We start from the raw sequence: 18,126 nt of genomic DNA, 5'->3' as shown, positions 1-18,126 counted from the left end.
GAGTTATAGTCTCTGACAGTCCTGGTTTAGTTGATGTGGTGCTATAAGATGTTTCTCTTATAATGGGTTTGCTGGGGGGGGGGGTGACTGATGTTTACATTAAGCAACAATACTGGCTCAAATTGGAGTTAATTGCTGAAGCTTTTGTACAAGGTGCTATTGAATGACAAGCAAGTCCGATTTACAGATGTTTACATGTACAATTGATGGGATTAAGAAATAGATTCCCAACTTGCACTTACAGATTTGTTGTGTTCACATAAAGGTGACTTTAACCATTTGCAAGGGTGCTGTTTGAAAGCATTTCTATAGAATACAATGCAAACAAACTTTTTTTTTTTTTGCCCTTTTATATCGTCATTGTCAGAGTATAGATTTTTTTTCTGTATTGAATAAATTCACTCATCACAAAATTGGTACACCTACACACCTTTGAATGACATTCAACTCAAGAGCTGAATCAAAAGCTTTGCACTTACAAAGATAGTGAAAATGGCAGCATGGAGCTCTACCAAGGTTGTACCTTGAACAAAAGCGACTTGTGTTAACAGCTCACTTCCTGTTTCATGGCAGATGAGGTAAAATGACAGCATCAAACATTTTTGTTTTTTATTCAGGGATAACTATAATGATTGTTACTTGAAATCAATGGCAAAAATACACAATATTTTCAAAATTGAGTCATGTCGTGTGTCAATTTATGATCCCAGAGAATGACTTAAGGTAGTGAATTAAATATTTAAACTGTGTATAATGTAACCGACCAATGGCTTAAACCCTGATTTTAAAGCCGGTACAGTATATTTTTACAGATCAATTGTATTTAACTTTAAAGTACAGTACAGTACATTTGGATTTGTTAAAGTCCTTTTAAATGGACCTTTAGTGGACAACCTATTCAAAGATTTTTTTTAACCTACCTTCCTTTATCCGCGTCAATCCCCTCAGTCTTTTTTTTTCCCCTGACCAAATCCATGCTTATTCCCCCTTATTTCCACTTACATCCATTTGAGCCATGGTAATCTTTTTGAAGTACTGTATTTTTTTTCTCTTTTGCCCTTAAATATTTAGGTACAAATTGCAATTAACTCAAATAAGCAAAACGATTTAATGCAACTGTTATTTTAGTGCAGTTGTTTTCGTAAATTTGTCTTGGGTGCGATGCTATTGACTGCACAGCCACATTGTCTTATTATAATAATAATATCTTTTGGGAATAAAACCTATGCCTTGTTTTGTGGTGAATATTTTGGCCTACTATGCTACCAGAGTTTAATGTTGGCCTTTGTGGTAGTACTTAAAGAGCCAATTAATTTTTTGAGTGGGTACTTCGTGGTGGCGTGTAACTTCAACGAGTTCACATGCGTTGACGACTGTAACTTTCCTTTCCCACATGTGCTGACATTATTATATTACTTGTCCTAAATTTACAGTAAAGGTTTACCATAAAAAAAAAAAAAAAAACAAAAGGACAAAAAGTACAGCGGGACTTAAACACTGACAGACACTCTAATGTGTGATGGAAAAAACAAACATAACTAAAAAAAAATGATGTTTTGTGGCATTATCTAACCACTGTGAGGATTAATACTGCCAAGGTTTTACCACTGTGAACTGCTGCAAAGAGAGGCTGTGAAAGCTGGCAGAGACATTTTTTTACATTTCTGCTGCCCTGTCGTTTTCTCTGCAGGGTGTCTCCTGGGAAAATCAAGGGAAGGGGGGGGGTCGCGGGGAGTGAGGGGTGGGGGGGGGCCTCTGGCTGCAAACACACACACAGGCATCACATCTCTAAAAGGCATCGCAATGTCGGCTCACTGATGCTGCTTATGTGTGATTAAGCATCTGCCTCCAAACAGCCCATACGTCTGATGACCCTGTTGGTGTGCATCTCTGAGGTGTTGTAGCACTCTCTCTCTGCCTCAACCTTCACCCCCCACACCATGTTTTTCCCTCTGCAGCTCCCCACCCCCCATAACCCAGATGCCAGGGACGACTGTCTCAACAAGAATCGCTCCCATGTAAGAGGCAAGGCACTGCTTTGTGAGGCTGCCCGAAACTGACATTAATCCACTTTTTCTTCAATAGACTGACAAGAGCATGGGATGGGTGGTGTCACACTTTGACAGTGGAGAGGGAAAGTTGGGATCTGACAGGCCTGCTAAAGCACTGCCGCTGCCTGTAACAGCCAGAGAAACACAAATTGGAGATCCAGGGGAGATGATCTGTAAAGAACGTGCACGCCCGTGGTGTTAAAGTATAGCTGACTCAAAAAAAGGGAGATACACCGGACAAACAAAGCCGTTTGATAGGCATGTGTGGCTTTAAATACTTTTTTAAGACTGGCCAACCACCAATAATAATGTTATGTAACATAAGCCAGGATTTGTCAAAAATGAAATTAAGTAATCATATAATTAAAATGTAGTTTTCCTGTGAACTAGAAAAGTGTGCTATACTAAGTCAATTTAGCATTTGTATTCGATGTATTGTAAACATCACAATACACCAGAATAACATCAAATCAGTGACCCCTGGCATATTGTGGTTTATCAGTAGAGTGTCACATTGTGTCGTGACATTCCAGACAGCGCTGGACTCTACTGGATATACAGTAGTACGTGCAAAAAGAACAAGCGGGAGAGAAACTTCCAGAGACCAAGCTGCTGCACCCTAAAAGTCATTTGCACGGAGCAGCACAAATATATTTCCTCAGAGGATTGTTGTATGTGGTTTGAATGTGTTCCAGCTGTGTGTGTGTGTGTGTGTGTGTGTGTGTGTGTGTGCGTGTGTGTGTGTGTAAAAATAGCATTTGCTTGAAGGTTTATAACTATCATAACAACCATGATAATTTCCATTAGCCCATCTATGGGGTTTTGGGTTATATGCAATCATTGAGGAAGTAGACTTTAATTTGATGACATTACAGTTTCCGAAACAGTATAAATATATGTGCAATTCTCTACTGTTTTATCTGTAAGTTTTACAGATAGTGGTCTCATGGCCTGTAGATGGGATGATTTTAAAAAAGTATAATAATGATGATGCATTTGATGAATTGTTATGAGTGTCTATAATGAGTGTTTATAATTCATTTTAATTTCTTTAATGATTCAGAGGGTTAGATGTCCGATGTTGAAATAAGTCTGTCATCCGCCACACGTGGCCGAGAAACTCCTTGCATGTGCCCCCATCAAATGCCAAAATTGCATTCGATAACCTGTGCCAAAAGGTTTGACATGGTATGAAGAGCCGCAAATTTACACAAACTTTCTGACACCAAAATTTTACTGCGCCAAGCACATCTCCAAGGGCACACCCTAACAGCACCGACAACCCCACTTTAGCACTGACGGTCTTCTAAATATTTAAAGATGCGGAGCGAGTCTTGAGCTTGCACAGCATCTGAATTATGGTAATATAATATATTGTTGATTACAGTCATTTCCTTCACTCTCTTTTCAAGGTTTTGAGTTTTAAAGGTTATGAAACCATTGCTTCCACTGTTGTTCTGAATGAGTTTCTTAGAAATCAATTTATTAGATACTGATTGGTAAATGACGCCAATATCTGTCATGCTAGCAATATTTCCAGGGTGAAGATTCCAAACTGTTCTGTTTATAATTATCCAATGAGGGATGTAACACGAAGGAGGTAATGTGCTGTGTAATATGAGGCCACTCAGCTGTTTGTCAAGTGAGTGTGCTTCACATCTTGGCTGGCTTCAAACAAAAACGTTCCATCTCTTTGACATCTGCAGAAATGTTGAGTTTCACCAGGACGCCTCAGTATGTATCAGACCATGTGGGGACAATTGTTTTATTAAGAGGAATTTGACCAGGTCACATGCAAAGATTAATTACATGCTCTATACAAGCAATTTTCTTCAGACAACCAAATTATGCAGCAACATAACTCAATTTTCACAACACCTGTGCAGCTGCTTGGCTGCAATTATGCGAGACTCCTGGTCCGTTTAAACCCAGTCGTTTACGTGATTACTTTGAAATCTGTCATTTGATTATACACTCATGGGCCACGACATTGGGTATATCGGTTAGCTAATCTAATAAGCTATGTAAAAAAATATGCATCTAATAATATTTATGCATAGAGATACTTAATAACACAAGGGTTGCTTGACCTAATTTAAATGATCAACTGTGGAAAATTGATATTTTTTTTCATCAATTAATTTTATTTTATTATTGCAATGGAATGGACCAAAATAGCGGTATTACATCATGGAACTCTTCTTGAGACCTCAAACTTGTTGAGACTGAAAAAAGTTTTCTCTGGAGGTCCCTTTTGCCTCAATTCCTCCAAGACATAATTAATTAATCAATCCATCCATGAAGTCGACAAGATTGTAGATCGAGTCAGAACACACGAATGTCTTCATTTTTTTTTTTTTTTTGCTTATAGCCCGTAAGGCACAAGTTTGCATGTCATCTGGGGATCCCCATGATATGATATGACATGATGTGAGGTATTAATTGCCATTTTAGCGCTCCATTAGTTACTTATTGAATTATTTACCGTTTTTATTTTCTAGTCACGAGCTGACAAAATTTGAGTGAGATATGACAAATCCCTTACAGCCATTTATTGAATGGTACAAACAGTCAAACAGGCCCTGTAGCTCAGTGGTTAGAGCACTGGTTTGGAAAACCAGGGGTTGTGGGTTCGTATCCCACTGGGGCCTCCACTCCCTGAGAAGTGTTGCGTCAGGGAGGGCATCCGGTGTAAAAATTGTGCCAAACATATGTATGTGTTTATCTGAAATGACACACTGTGGTGACGCCGAAAGAAACAAATACAGTATGGAATGTTTTGCAAAGACGACTGTCAGCCAGAAGTCATGCACAGAATCTCACACGGACAGTAATCGGTTATTTTCCTGACGTCACGCAGAAGACAACACCTCTGGTGGTGGAGGGGGGTGTGGGAGTAGGGGTTGGCATTGGGCCCCTGCTGGCTCCACCAGGTGGCCAGTTGTCAGGGCGCCTCGGTGCAACCGGCAGACCATCCTGGGTCCCTTGGTGTGGAATCTGTCCCGTCTACCGCAATGCACTCAGGGGGACCCTGGGCCCAATCTCACCATCAAATGTTTGGGTGGGGTACTCAGCCTCTTCAGTGCAGGCACAGCAATTACAGGACACTTCTGTCAGTCTCTGTGCATGCGAAAGGGTGTCGATTCACCTGCATGTGTCTGCAGGCATATACCACTGGGACTCTTTTGCTGGGTGCGGGGCTACTCACTTATTGTGACAAATCACTGGTTATTATGCAAATTGCTTGGGTATCCCCTCACTCACACTCTCGTCCAATAGACTTCTATAATTCACTTAGTCAAGCCCACCACACTTCAGTTGGACATCTGGGTTCACAACCCTTGTCCTGCATACTTCTTCTCCTGTCCTTGTCCTGTCCTAAATTGTCCTGTCCTTCCCTCACAAGGTGTAGCACGACAGCCCCATGCAACACTAGTATCTAATGTTTCATTGTGTTAGATTTACTTTTTTTTTCCTGTTTAAAATCAGTGCTTTGTCTTTGTTTTTCTCTCCCCTTTAGAAACTTTGTTCTGTTTGACTGATCAATTCTGATTCGCAATAAACAATTATAATACTAACAAACCACAGCAGCATCTTAAAAATTGCACTTCGACACAGTAAAACTGTTCCGGCATAAAAGGGATACAGATCCTTCAATCTGCCTGATCTAAAAGCCAAACAGCACAACAACAAAAAAAAAAACACACCGCTTAAAGGCATCACATCACAGCCGTTGTTCTTATGGCTCACCTTGATTCCTTTACACTTTTGTTACGTTTTTACACTGCTGTTTTTTTATGCATTAAAAACACAAAGATGTATTTTTTAGGATGAGAACGAGTGCCATTTTATTTTACTCAATGTTGGTTTCTGGTATGTGCAATATGTGCGCCTGCACAGGGGCCAAAAAAAGAATATATGAAATGTTTTTGTTCTGGCATTATGACATGTAATTTATTGGTGTTTTTATGGGGACTATGCACACAATTGTAGAAATATTACAAGAGTTCAAGGATTTTGCTGATAAACATTGAAGTGTTAAGTAATTGAGAGCAAGGAAGTATGATACGGTGTTGGAGAGGGAGCGATTTATTTGACAATTGATCCCAATATTTTAGTGGTTCAAGGAGATATTCTGGTTTGTCATGTGCCTCTAATTGCATTGAAATAAAGGGTTAGTGCTCCTTGGGTGATAACTGTACATTTTTCAGTGTGGCGTTAGACTCCATACCCTGTGGGAAACCAACTACATCAAGAGCTTTCCTAGCTGCACAAAGACTAACTCTGAGCTGATGGGGAGAATCAGTTGAGTCATTTGGAGCCCTTGCATATCTAATGTGCGGGTGATGGCAGATGCCTTCATCCTACATTAAAGTCACCCTATGAGAACGAGTGGCCTGCGAGAAAGGACTACAGTAAAACTGACAATGGCAGCTCTGTTTTTTTTTCTACATTTATAGCGCCCAGCAGGTGTCAGCCACAGCAGTCGCTCAGCCCCCAATGACACCCCATGGCTGGCCATCTCTGACGCATGAAAGAGAAGCGAGGAGATGGATCGGGCTGGGTGGGGGGTTTTAGCTGCCGTCTGGGATTAGGTACCTGAGTCTAATCTTGAGGGGCAGTGGGCTCCAGTGGCGGTGAACTATTTTCTGGGGGAATTTATCGCTGCCTCCACCAGCTGATTATTTCCAGATTTTAGTTCTGCCTGAGCGGAGATCTGCACAGTTTTCCCAGCCGTGGTTAAGAGTTACACTTAGATGAGTTGCAAGCAGGCGATAGCACTAGCCATTCACTAAATGTTAGCATTTCAATTCTAAAAGTGTAGGGAGTAAATGTGGTAAGAAAAAAACAAAAAACCAAAGGCATTCAGCTCTCTGTGCCTTCCCCCTTCCACCCGTGTCAGCACTGCTCTGTCTACTCTTGCTCATTAACCTTGCTTGTTCTTCCACTTCATAGAACTGCTAATATGCCCACCACCCCCAATGCTTAGAAGTCTCTGGAACCCTTTGAATGAGGGTAATACATGCAGGCATTGAAATACTGGGGAGACAGTTGCCTCCACCAGAAATCACCGACATTAACCACCCAATTCATTAAGTACACCGACACATGAGATGCATAAACCAATCTCATCAAGATGGATGGTCTTCTTTACTTCTTCCACCAAAATAAAAATATGAAGGAAATAATTGTTCAGTAAGTACTAGCTAAAGTGAGCAAATGCTTAAATTTGTTTTATATATAAAACTGTAAAAGTATAGTTTTAAAAGCAGGCAGTGAAGTAGTTCAGTAATGTAGTTTAGGAAGGATAACTGTCAATGCTGAGGGGCAGTGCAATTTTGAAGAGTAGGATTTTTAAAATGATGCATAAGTAATTGGGAAATATATACATAGTAATAAACGTGGATCTTTATTTAAAATGTTTTTATTTAAAAAAAAACATTTAGGCTGCATTATTTTCAAACTCTTGTGTGCAGCTATCGTGGAATAAAAGCCCGTTTATGAACAAAACAGAACAGTCCTTTGAAAAAAATGTCTATTCAAATGGCCTTTCCCCCATTCACGATTTTTGGAAGACGAGCAAAACACACAAGATGATCAAGACAAGAAACAAGCACCCATATTTTGTTCAATTATTAAAAGCCGACAGCCTTGGACAAAAAGTGGAATGTTTTGAGCATGTGGTTGAGAATAAAAGTATAATTTTATAGAGTTACAGTCAGATTGATGCATGCAGGTAAATATGAATCAATACATTACTTATTCAGCTAAGTTGAATGTCAACAATATCTTAAAAAACTAGGAATATAGAGGTGACAAACAAACATTACCAATTAAATTGAATCATTTTATTAATAAATTCCAGCGCCCCTTCCCAAAAAAAGAGGAAAATAGCATTCTGAAATATCAAATATCAAAACATCTAGTAATAACATAATGAAATTGAATATGAAGAATTAAACAGTTTGTGCATCATGATGAATCATGAATCATCAATCATTGTCATGCTATCTGATGTCTGCAACTTGGTCACCTGGTGGCAGTATAATAAATGTGTGGAGACAACTGAAGCAGAGGTTCACACAACTATTGCAAATAATTTGCATCTTATGGTAGCCATTTTTTTTCAAAGACGATAAAGAATACATCCCTATGACTATTTTTAAATTGTCTGTCGACATGTGGTGCTGCATCATTTGTGTTCAAACAGCCATTCCCCAAAATCTTATAACAGTCATATAAATGCTAGATGTTAGCCTGTCATAGTGTGTGACGTCATAATGCACATTCATACCCAGCACGTTCTCCCATTAGCTGGTATTTTTCCTGAAGTACAGTGAAGAAAATAAGTATTTGAACACCCTGCTATATTGCAAGTTCTCCCACTTAGAAATCATGGAGAGGTCGGAAATTTTCATCGTAGGTGCATGTCTACTGTGAGAGAAATAATCTAAAAAGAAAAATCCAGAAATCACAATGCAAGATTTTTAAATTTTTTAAACCAATATTAAAATTTGGTACAGTAGCCTTTGTTTGCAATTACAGAAGTCAAACACTTCATGTATTTGTTCACCGGGTTTGCACACTCTCCAGGAGGGATTTTGGCCCACACAGATCTTCTCTGGATCAGATAGGTTTGTAGGCTGTCACTGAGAAACACAGAGTTTCAGCTCCCTCCAAAGATTTTCTATTGGGTTTAGGTCTGGAGATTGGCTAGGCCACACCAAATCCTTGAAATGTTTCTTACAGAGCGATTCCTTGGTGGCTTCAGGTCATTGTCACGTTGAAAGACCCAGCAACGACCCATCTTCAATGCTCTGACTGAGGGAAAAAGGTTGTTCCCCAAAATCTCACAATACATGGCTACGGTCATCCACTCCTTAATACAGTGCAGTCGCCCTGTCCCATGTGCAGAAAAACACCCCCAAAGCATGATGCTACCACCCCCATGCTTCACAGTAGGGATGGTGTTTTTGGGATTGAAGTCATCATTTGTCTTCCTCCAAACACGGTTAGTGGAATTATGACCAAAAGTTAAATTTTGGTCTCATCTGACCACAAAACTTTCTCCCATGACTCCTCAGTATCATCTAAATGGTGATTGGCAAACTTAAGACGGGCCTTGACATGTGCTGGTTATAACAGGGGAACCTTCCGTGCCATGCATGATTTCAATTTCTCCATAGCCCTTTCCAACTGTGTGGAGTTGTAAAATTTTGTCTCTGGTGTCTTTGGACATCTCTTTAGTCTTGGCCATGTTACAAGTTTGAGTATTACTGATTGTATGGGGTGGACAAGTGTCTTTATGCAGCTAACGACCTCACACAGGTTTATCTGATTCAGGATAATACATGGAGTGGAGGCAGACTTTTAAAGGCAAACTAACAGGTCTTTGAAGGTCAGAATTCGAGCTGATAGACAGGTGTTCAAATACCTATTTGCAGCTGTATCACACAAATAAATCGTTAAAAAAAATCATACATTGTGATTTCTGGATTTTTCTTTTTAGATTATTTCTCTCACAGTGAACATGCACCTCCGAGGAAAATTTCAGACCCCTACATGATTTCTAAGTGGGAGAACTTGCAATATAGCAGGGTGTTCCAATACTTATTTTGTTCACTGTAAATGCTAATGAGATTAACTGGTCTATGCAGATTTAAACCTCCCCTCAGACCCAAAAGGAAAAAAAACGCAAAGTCGTGTCCATACGAATTGATTGCCAAACAGTTAGTTGCAACTGTTGGTTACCATAGGAACTAAACGAACTACACACTTATGCCCTGTTATTACAATTAACCCATTTCACAGCTCGTTGTGATTGTGTTGACTATTATTTAGCCGACAAATTGTATGCGTAATTTGAGTGTTTAATTTTTTTTTCTTTTTTTCTTAATACAGCCCCTTCATGTGATGATCTTGTTTTTAAAAAGGCAATTTCCCTAAACAGTGTAGTGTCAGTGGCTTCAAAATTGTCTACAATTAATTTTGTTCCAAATTCAGCCATGTAATTTTAAATTAATTACCGTGAAGTTCAAATACTAATTTGATGAAGGATAGACTGACTTGGGCCACAATGGATGACTGGTTAGCATATCTGTCTCATAGTTCTGAAGACTGAGGTTCAAATCCCAACCACACCTGTGTGGAGTTTGCATGGTCTCCCCATGGCTGGATAGGTTTTCTCCTGGTACTCGAGTTTCCTCCCACTTCCCAAAAACAGGCATGGTAGGTTGAAGAAAGACTCTGAAATGCCCATAGGTGAGAATGTCAATGGTTGTTGTCCTTTTTTCTGTGCCCTGCGATTGGCTGCCAACAAGTTTGGGTGTACTCCGGCTCCGGCTGCTGCCCGAAGATAGGATGGCAGAGATAGGCTCTAGCATGCCGTGACCCAAGTGAAGATAAGCGGTACAGAGAATGGATTGATGGCTAGATAGACGTGAACCTCAAATTAGTTTTCTTTTGTTTTGTTTTTTAAAAAGAATAAATCTTAATCACTTTTTCTGCAATGCAGTTCAAGTTATGAAAATATGTAATACCAATAGCCGCTCGAAGGGCTACTTCTATTACCATGACAACAAAGGAGAGGTCCTAAAACTTTTAAACAGGGATACTCACACCGCTCTCGTCTCAGCCTTAACAAACGAAATGTGGTATTGCAAATCATGCTAACATTAACCAATCCACATGTGAGTCTAGTAAATTATGTTATCCCCACCCCCACATTTTGGGAATGGTACCATAAAGTAGATTGTGTGTGTCTATATTGTAAGACATCTTGGTCGATATAGATGTTTTAAATCACATCATTTGGAGAACATGGAGTTTACTAAGAAAGCACATTTCAAGGTAAGGTTAATTAATTTTACAATTGGCTCAAACATGTTTTGTATCTAAGTAAAATGTCTAATGCACACATCAACAAGAAAACCCTGGGTTTCTCTCAGAGGTCTGAAATTAATTAAGTTTAACATTAAAACACACACAAAAAAAATCAATCTCTATCTATCCTTCCATCATTTTTAAAAAATGAAATAACGTTAGATGTAACGTAACCGAACAGCTAAAGAAAGATTAGCCCATCCTGTTAGAAATTGTTCAGAATGTTAAAAATCCATCCATCCATTTTCTTTGCAGCTTATCCTCACGAGGGTCGCGGGGAGTCCTGGAGCCTATCCCACCTGTCAACGGGCAGGAGGCGGGGTACACCCTGAACTGGTTGCCAGCCAACCGCAGGGCACATGTTGACAGACAACAATTGCACTCACAATCACACCTTAAGGCAAATTAGAGTCTCCAATGAATGCATGATTTTGGGATGTGGGAGGAAACCAGACTGCCCAGAGGAAACCGACGCAGGCACGGGGAGAACATGTAAACTCGACACAGGCGGGTGCGGGATTGAACCCAGGACATCAGAACTGTGAGGCCAATGCTTTACCAGCTGATCCACCGTGCCGCCTATAATAAAAAAAATAAATAATAAAAATACAATGGATTAAAAGACAACATCATAAGTAACCCACATTTTGGAGGTTGCATTAATGGTGGAAAAAGTTTTGAAATGTATGTATGTAGCTTGGTCTTTTTTTTTTTTAATCTTAAAAAACAAATTTGAAAATGGGTGTGTTGACTAAAAAAATATCTATAGAACTCTGCTCTACTATACCCATTTGATCTCACTCAACATATTAAAAATCCAACTCACACTCAAGATCACATCTTAGAGTGACATTAAGAATATGACTATTTTTGACCATTTTTGTGTATTTTTCAAATTAAAGATTGTCTGAGAGTACTGCCACTAAGTTTATGTGGACTGTAGATGTACCACAAACTGTGAATGCTGAGAAAGGTGATGAATCTTTGAACAATTTCACCTTGAAAATCTCAAATTGTCATGAATGCTGTCGCTCATCTAAAAACTAAGAAACTTGAGGTGACCTAGAACACTTTGAAGGAGCATGATGATGGTCAAGAACTCTAAATCAAAGTGTAGGAAAACAAAACATAAGGGGAGAAAAAAATTAAACTTGAAATTGACTGGCTTCCACAGACAAAGTCTTTCATTTTAATCAAAAGTTAGTCAGGGCGAGACAGCATCACTTTTCTGAAATCATCAATAAGAACTTCATTATTACTCGCACTCTTTTTGCTGTGATTGACAAGTTCACAACAGCCTTCACCAACCACCCACCACGCCCGTATCAGATAGTGCCAGAACTCCTGAAAGCTGATAAACGCAAAGTATTTGCTTAAAAAAACAATCCATCAGGTTAAATATCAACACAAATCAGCAAAATGATCAAATGCTACCACATCTGAAGCCACCTCGGGACAACTCTATTACCATGTGAGAATTTGATACAGTTGACCAAATAAAACTGTAGAGAAAACAGTTCAGCAGCTGAAGCCATCAACGAGCTGATAATGATATTTTTTTTTTAGTGAAGTAAGAGGTTGGTGTTCATGAATATCTGGACTCACTGTCTTTAAAAGCCAAAGACCAAGTCCGAAATCCTGGTGTTCTGATAGATTCCGACCTGACTTTCCACAGGCATATCAAATCAATCACAAAAACTACCTTCTACCATCTAAAGAACATATCCAGAGTGAAGGCTTGCATATGTCAAAGCTAGTTAGTAGAAGCTCATCCATGCTTTTATCTGTAGTCAACTTGATTATTGTGATGGTCTTTTGACAGGACTCCAAAAAAAAATGCATTCAACAGCTGCAGCTCATTCAGAATGCTGCAGCTCACTTTCTGACCAGAACAAAGAGGTCAGAGCATATCAATCCAAAGTCTAAAATCTTTACACTAGCTTCCAGTCAACTTAAGAATAGTTTTTAAAGTTCTGCTACCGGTCTATAAATCACGAAATGGTTAGGTCCTGAATACACGGACAAAATATTTATGGAATATAAACCTAGTAGAAGATCAACTGACTCAGGTCTCATAGCGGACCAGGTCCTGCGCTATTATTCTGCACACAAATGGAATAAGTTGTCAACAGAAATGACATCAGCCCCAAGTGTGAATGTTTTTAAATCCAAGTCTTTCTTTTTCTCCTGCTTTCGAGAGTACTTCCACTTTTCAGTGATATTTCTTGCTGTTTTAATTGTACTTTACTTTAAAATGTTTTTATTTTTGTATTCGACTGTGTTCACTTGAGTTACCTTGTGTATGAAATGCACTACACAAATAAATTTGCTCTGCTTGGACTTTTTACATCGACTGTCAATACCACTGCAATCGCCCCCCAAGAAGTTTAGTAAGACACAGGAGTCTACTGCTATATTTTGATTCAGAATTTGCAGCCCCTAATACTTGCAGATTTCAAATGTGAACAATAAATTATCTTGCAATGCACTCGTTAATCTCTAACAACTGCAAAGATTACTGTTTATTGTTTTTACAAATTAGTTATAAGTTAGATATGACCAAAATGCACTGAGGAAACAACCACACTATGTTGTCCTGGCCAGTACCAGCCATAGTGACACCTCTGACTTGGAAAAGAATCACAGTACATTGGCGCTCCAGTATAAAAGCAAACTACACGCAGGAGACCCGCAGTGACATCAGCACGGTCACTGCACAAGCGAGTATAAAAGAAGCCTTAACTCCTGTGAAAATGAGCATTTAATGGAACCCCATGACTTTGTTGTCATTTTAATTTCATACATATTCGTTGTGTTACTTAAGTAGAATGACAACCTTTAACAATTACCCAAGCTTGGAACACATGCTATGCACTACACTGTCAGGGGGCTGGGTGCTGTCGCAATTGACCAGCAAGAACTTGGGTAATGAAATTCTCTCCCTTTTTTTTTCTTTTTGAATTCATAACATTCTGACAGTGACAGTCAATACTTACATTATCTTTACTCAGGAAGAAATTGAGCTCCACGACGATAGAACGCAGGCGTGCGTATTTTCCAACATTACTAAACTCACTAATAACCGAGATCTGGTTCATTCAGCAAGTGCAAGGATTTTAGGTTTATTTCTAAGGACATTGTTTTGTTCTGTCTCCACACAATGTGTGACCATGGGTGTTGTTTCATTATGCTTTGCTCAGTGAAACACATACGGCTAACTGACTTGAGTGGGTGCTCTGACAAAAGAATCTAATTAGTAGGTGCAGAAGACACGGGGAAATCAGAATGACCCTACAATGATAGGACAAATACGCCTACCGAAGCTTCAATTCTCTCCTTACTTAAGCATCAAGCGTATATCAAAGCTCTTTGTTGTCTATTCATCGCCATTTGATGGCACGTTCAACACTGTAAAACCCTCAGCGCTCGCTCTAATGATGACAAAGGAGGCCAATGTGGCAGCGGGATCCAGGGGAATTTAACAAAATCCTCATTTAAAGGTCTAATAATTAAGATATTGATTAATTAGTACTACATTGATTTACAGTCACACTTTATCAAACCATGACGCTCTAATTACAGTGCCATTATGCCACAGGCTGACCTACTCCTTTTTTGTCACATGTAATGAAAAAGCATTTCTTTAACAGCCTTTTAAATTTTTGACCTGTAAAATTTTAATGGGGACTACGGTGGGTGTTGAATGTGGATTGGCAGTAAAGTCATGGGTGGCTAATGTCTGTGAGTCTGGTTAAGTGGCTGTACACACACCGGGGGCTGAAGAACCTCTCTAGAGGGATTGGTCAGGATTGCTCTGCTTCAACAAATTAGGATCCAAAAAAATACATTTCATGGTCATAACAAATCGTGGCTTTTGTAGTGTTTACATTTCAAAAGGGTGAAAACAGTAGTGGTGGACCTGCAACATGTTTTGAAGATGCCTCGGGAGCAAACAGCAAAAGTCATCGCAAACATGGTGTGTGCGTGGTGGTTAGTTAATGAAGAGGTGTTGAACAGGAATTGAATATGAGGTTCCACTCCAGTGACATAAAATGGCACTTCACACACTCAGGAAACCACATTTTCCTCCTGAAATTCCAATGGGGACATGAGAGCGTGGTAAAACCATCAACGCAGTTTTGCCTAAACATTGGAAAGGATCAGGGGGTTGGGGGGTGCAGTCTAGGAATGTTGCGCTTTACGTGGTGGCCACTTAGCCTGCTAAGTATTAGCGTGGGGCATTTTCATCAACCCTCCTTCCGTCGGTATGCAAAAACAAAAGAGGCTGAAAATATTCAGCCTGACTAGAGGATGTGTTCTCCTTCCCCGACATGGTAAACAAATGAAATTAAAACTCCCTGTTGGAGTTTAACACAATTCTTATGAATTGAAAATATAAATATAAATCATAAATATGCACCTCGGTTATTTAATCACACTTGAAATGGTAACTGAGCAAGAAAAAAAACGTTGCCTTACTTGGATTTCAGAAAGAGGACACTTGGAGGCAGATAAAAAAAAAATGAAAAGTTCAACTTCAATATAAACTGCAAAGACGCATGCGAGGGCTTCACGGTTAATTTATTTTCTAATCGTGTTCTCATCAATATCCCTGTCCAGTGTGTAGCTTACGAGCTTTAGCCTCGCCTCGACCTTCAACTTAAGAAACAGGGTCCGCTCGATTTGCTTACCCTCCTGTCGTGTGGAGCCGGTGCTACTTTGTGCACACCCTATAAGTGTTATGTGAGCACAAACAAGTACTTCTTATGTATAAAATAACTATTTTGTGCCTACAAAGTTGGTCCACCTAAAAATGTTTATTGCAGTAGTACGTGCACTCAAAGTTGGAGTTCATGCACACGATATAGCAGTTTGTAAGAATGAAATTGGTTTTTTTCCCTTTCTTATGTCATGTTTGGGGCTCCACAGATTCCTATTACAACAGTAAGTAAAAACATGACCCTCACACCAGGTTTCTCAATGTGTGCTACCAAATACAATACATGTATGTGAATTTGCTCTTCAGAAAAACAAAATATTTAATATATTGTTGTATCAGTTAGTATTTCTGTTTGAGCAACTTCACAATGTGCACACATTAGCAATAGGTCAGCTAGCCAAGCATGGCAGAATAAAACTAAAAGTTTCTCAGCACATACTCACCTAGATGTAGCCAGTTATCAGCACAGCTTCACAACACACTCAATCCTTGCATTGGAAGAAAGATATGTTATTCGGAGCAATGTGAAAATCCAACATTGTATTTTAAAACAAGCAGGGGGAATACATTAGCTTGTACTCCATTTGACAACCAGACATTATCTTCAGTAGAGCTCCAGAGGGGGTATTTAATACCGCTGTCGTGCTTGGCACCATCTAGTGGCCTGGCGCATCATTGCACTTATAATTGGACCGTTTTATCTGGCGGAATGAAATAAACAGAAATCAGGCTATCTGATTTAAAGACAGATAATTTTACATTAAAACTGATAGTATCGTAGTCGAAATTTGCACAGTCAATTTGTGCTTTTTCCTCATCAATATACACATGTTCGATTTAAAATACATTTATAATAAAGAAGGAAGTCCATCCATCCATTAACTATACCGCTCACCCTCAAGAGGGTCACAAGTGTGATGGGGCTTATCCCAGTTAACTTTACCCAGTACACCCTGGACTGGTTGTCAGGGAATCGATGGCATAACACATAGACACAGACAACCATTTACAGTCACATTTACAGTTATGTACATTTCTGGAGTCCTTCATTAACCTAACATGTTTTCGCAGCTCGTGCACGTGACGCCGTCACCGTTTTCACGGGGCCATATTGCCGGTCAAACAGAGCTGCTTGACACTGAGGGAGACATTGAACCGGAGCAGAATATTCAATGTCCGAGATCTTTTGTGCTGTTGGTTGTCACAACAGACGAGACAGATATTCAAAGAGATCATTTTATGGAATTCCAGCTGAAAAGACCGGAAAAGATCGATGGATTTCAGCAATTAAACGTGATGGATGGTGCCCAACCAAAGACGCACGACTGTGTAGCGATCACTTCATTTCAGGTAGGAATTATTCTTCTCAATCTCAAAATACCAAGAAGCATTTATAATGCCAGGTTGAGTCATTTGAATAAATAAATGAACCATCTGTTACAGAGAGGTTTACGGAGGTAAGCATGTGGCAGCAGTACGCTTCCGTGTATGGAGGCAAAAAAGATGTTTCCAGTCATCGTTGATGAATGCTCGCTTGTGTAAAACCAAGGGGTCATTTATTTAAATATTGGTATTTATATTGAAAAAAAATCTGAGTGGGTATGTGGGATTTATTCTTGATGGAGAACAGATCCAGCAATGGAGTATTTGTATGTGTCCAGCCTTTTATATGCTTTCGAACTTTTCCGTGTAAATCTGAACGACTTACTCACCAGATACATGTGTAGATCCAGTTGTCCAAGACAAGCGGAAAGAGGTTAACAGTCCACTTTCTTATCGGTGAAAACATCAACTTCGGCATTAAATATGGATCCTCTATGCCAAGTGTCTCTATTTTTTCCACGTACCTTCGTTTATTATCACCTTCTAAATGTTTACAGTATCGGACAAAACTCTGGGTGTTGTGCTATAGGACATATTTTCGTTTTGTCTCAACAGAATTAACTTTCAACAATGCTTTGTTAGACTGGCAATAAGCGATGTCACGTGATTTTATGACGTAGGTACACGAGCTCTATATGTGAGGTGAAAACGTGCGGAAGATGCAAACTCAAAACTGGAAGGCCGCAAGTGGGCGAGCCTGGACTCAAACTCAAACCTTGAACTGTGATTACTCACATCTCGTAAGTAAGAACATATTGTTTAAATCTCATTCTATCTCATTAGGAATGCACATTAGTTTTCAGCCTCTTCTACTTCTTTCTCTGTTTTGCCTCCCAACACCCTTGCCACACAGCCACACTCCTCTTCCTCTTTATTTTCTTTGGTCGTTGTCCCCGTCCCAATGCCTTATCCTTCCATTGCCAGACATTGCAAAATTGTGTTTTTCTAGAGAGAGAGAGAGAGAGAGAGAGAGAGAGAGAGAGAGAGAGAGAGAGAGAGAGAGAGAGAGAGAGAGAGAGAGAGAGAGAGAGAGAGAGAAGAGAGAGAGAGAGAGAGAGATTGAGAACACCTCCAAAATTTTGATTGACT

The 18,126-nt window shown here is 39.5% G+C and overlaps 1 protein-coding gene and 1 non-coding gene across 2 annotated transcripts in view; one reads left to right on the top strand and one right to left on the bottom strand.

Annotated features, from left to right (window-relative positions):
• fign (fidgetin) overlaps positions 1-16,222 on the bottom strand; it is a 75,574-nt gene extending 59,352 nt beyond the window's left edge. The window contains exon 1 of the mRNA XM_061842346.1: positions 16,098-16,222. The gene's annotated coding sequence lies outside the window, so the exon portion shown is untranslated. The remainder of the gene's footprint in view (positions 1-16,097) is intronic.
• On the top strand, positions 4,630-4,702 carry trnas-gga (transfer RNA serine (anticodon GGA)). Its single transcript has one exon. It is a non-coding gene; the product is annotated as a tRNA-Ser (tRNA).
• Positions 16,223-18,126: the final 1,904 nt, after the last annotated feature.

This window comes from Syngnathoides biaculeatus, chromosome 14 (genome assembly GCF_019802595.1).
Source record: "Syngnathoides biaculeatus isolate LvHL_M chromosome 14, ASM1980259v1, whole genome shotgun sequence".
In the NCBI taxonomy this organism is placed as follows: domain Eukaryota; kingdom Metazoa; phylum Chordata; class Actinopteri; order Syngnathiformes; family Syngnathidae; genus Syngnathoides; species Syngnathoides biaculeatus.
This window is presented reverse-complemented; position numbering and strand designations above follow the sequence as displayed.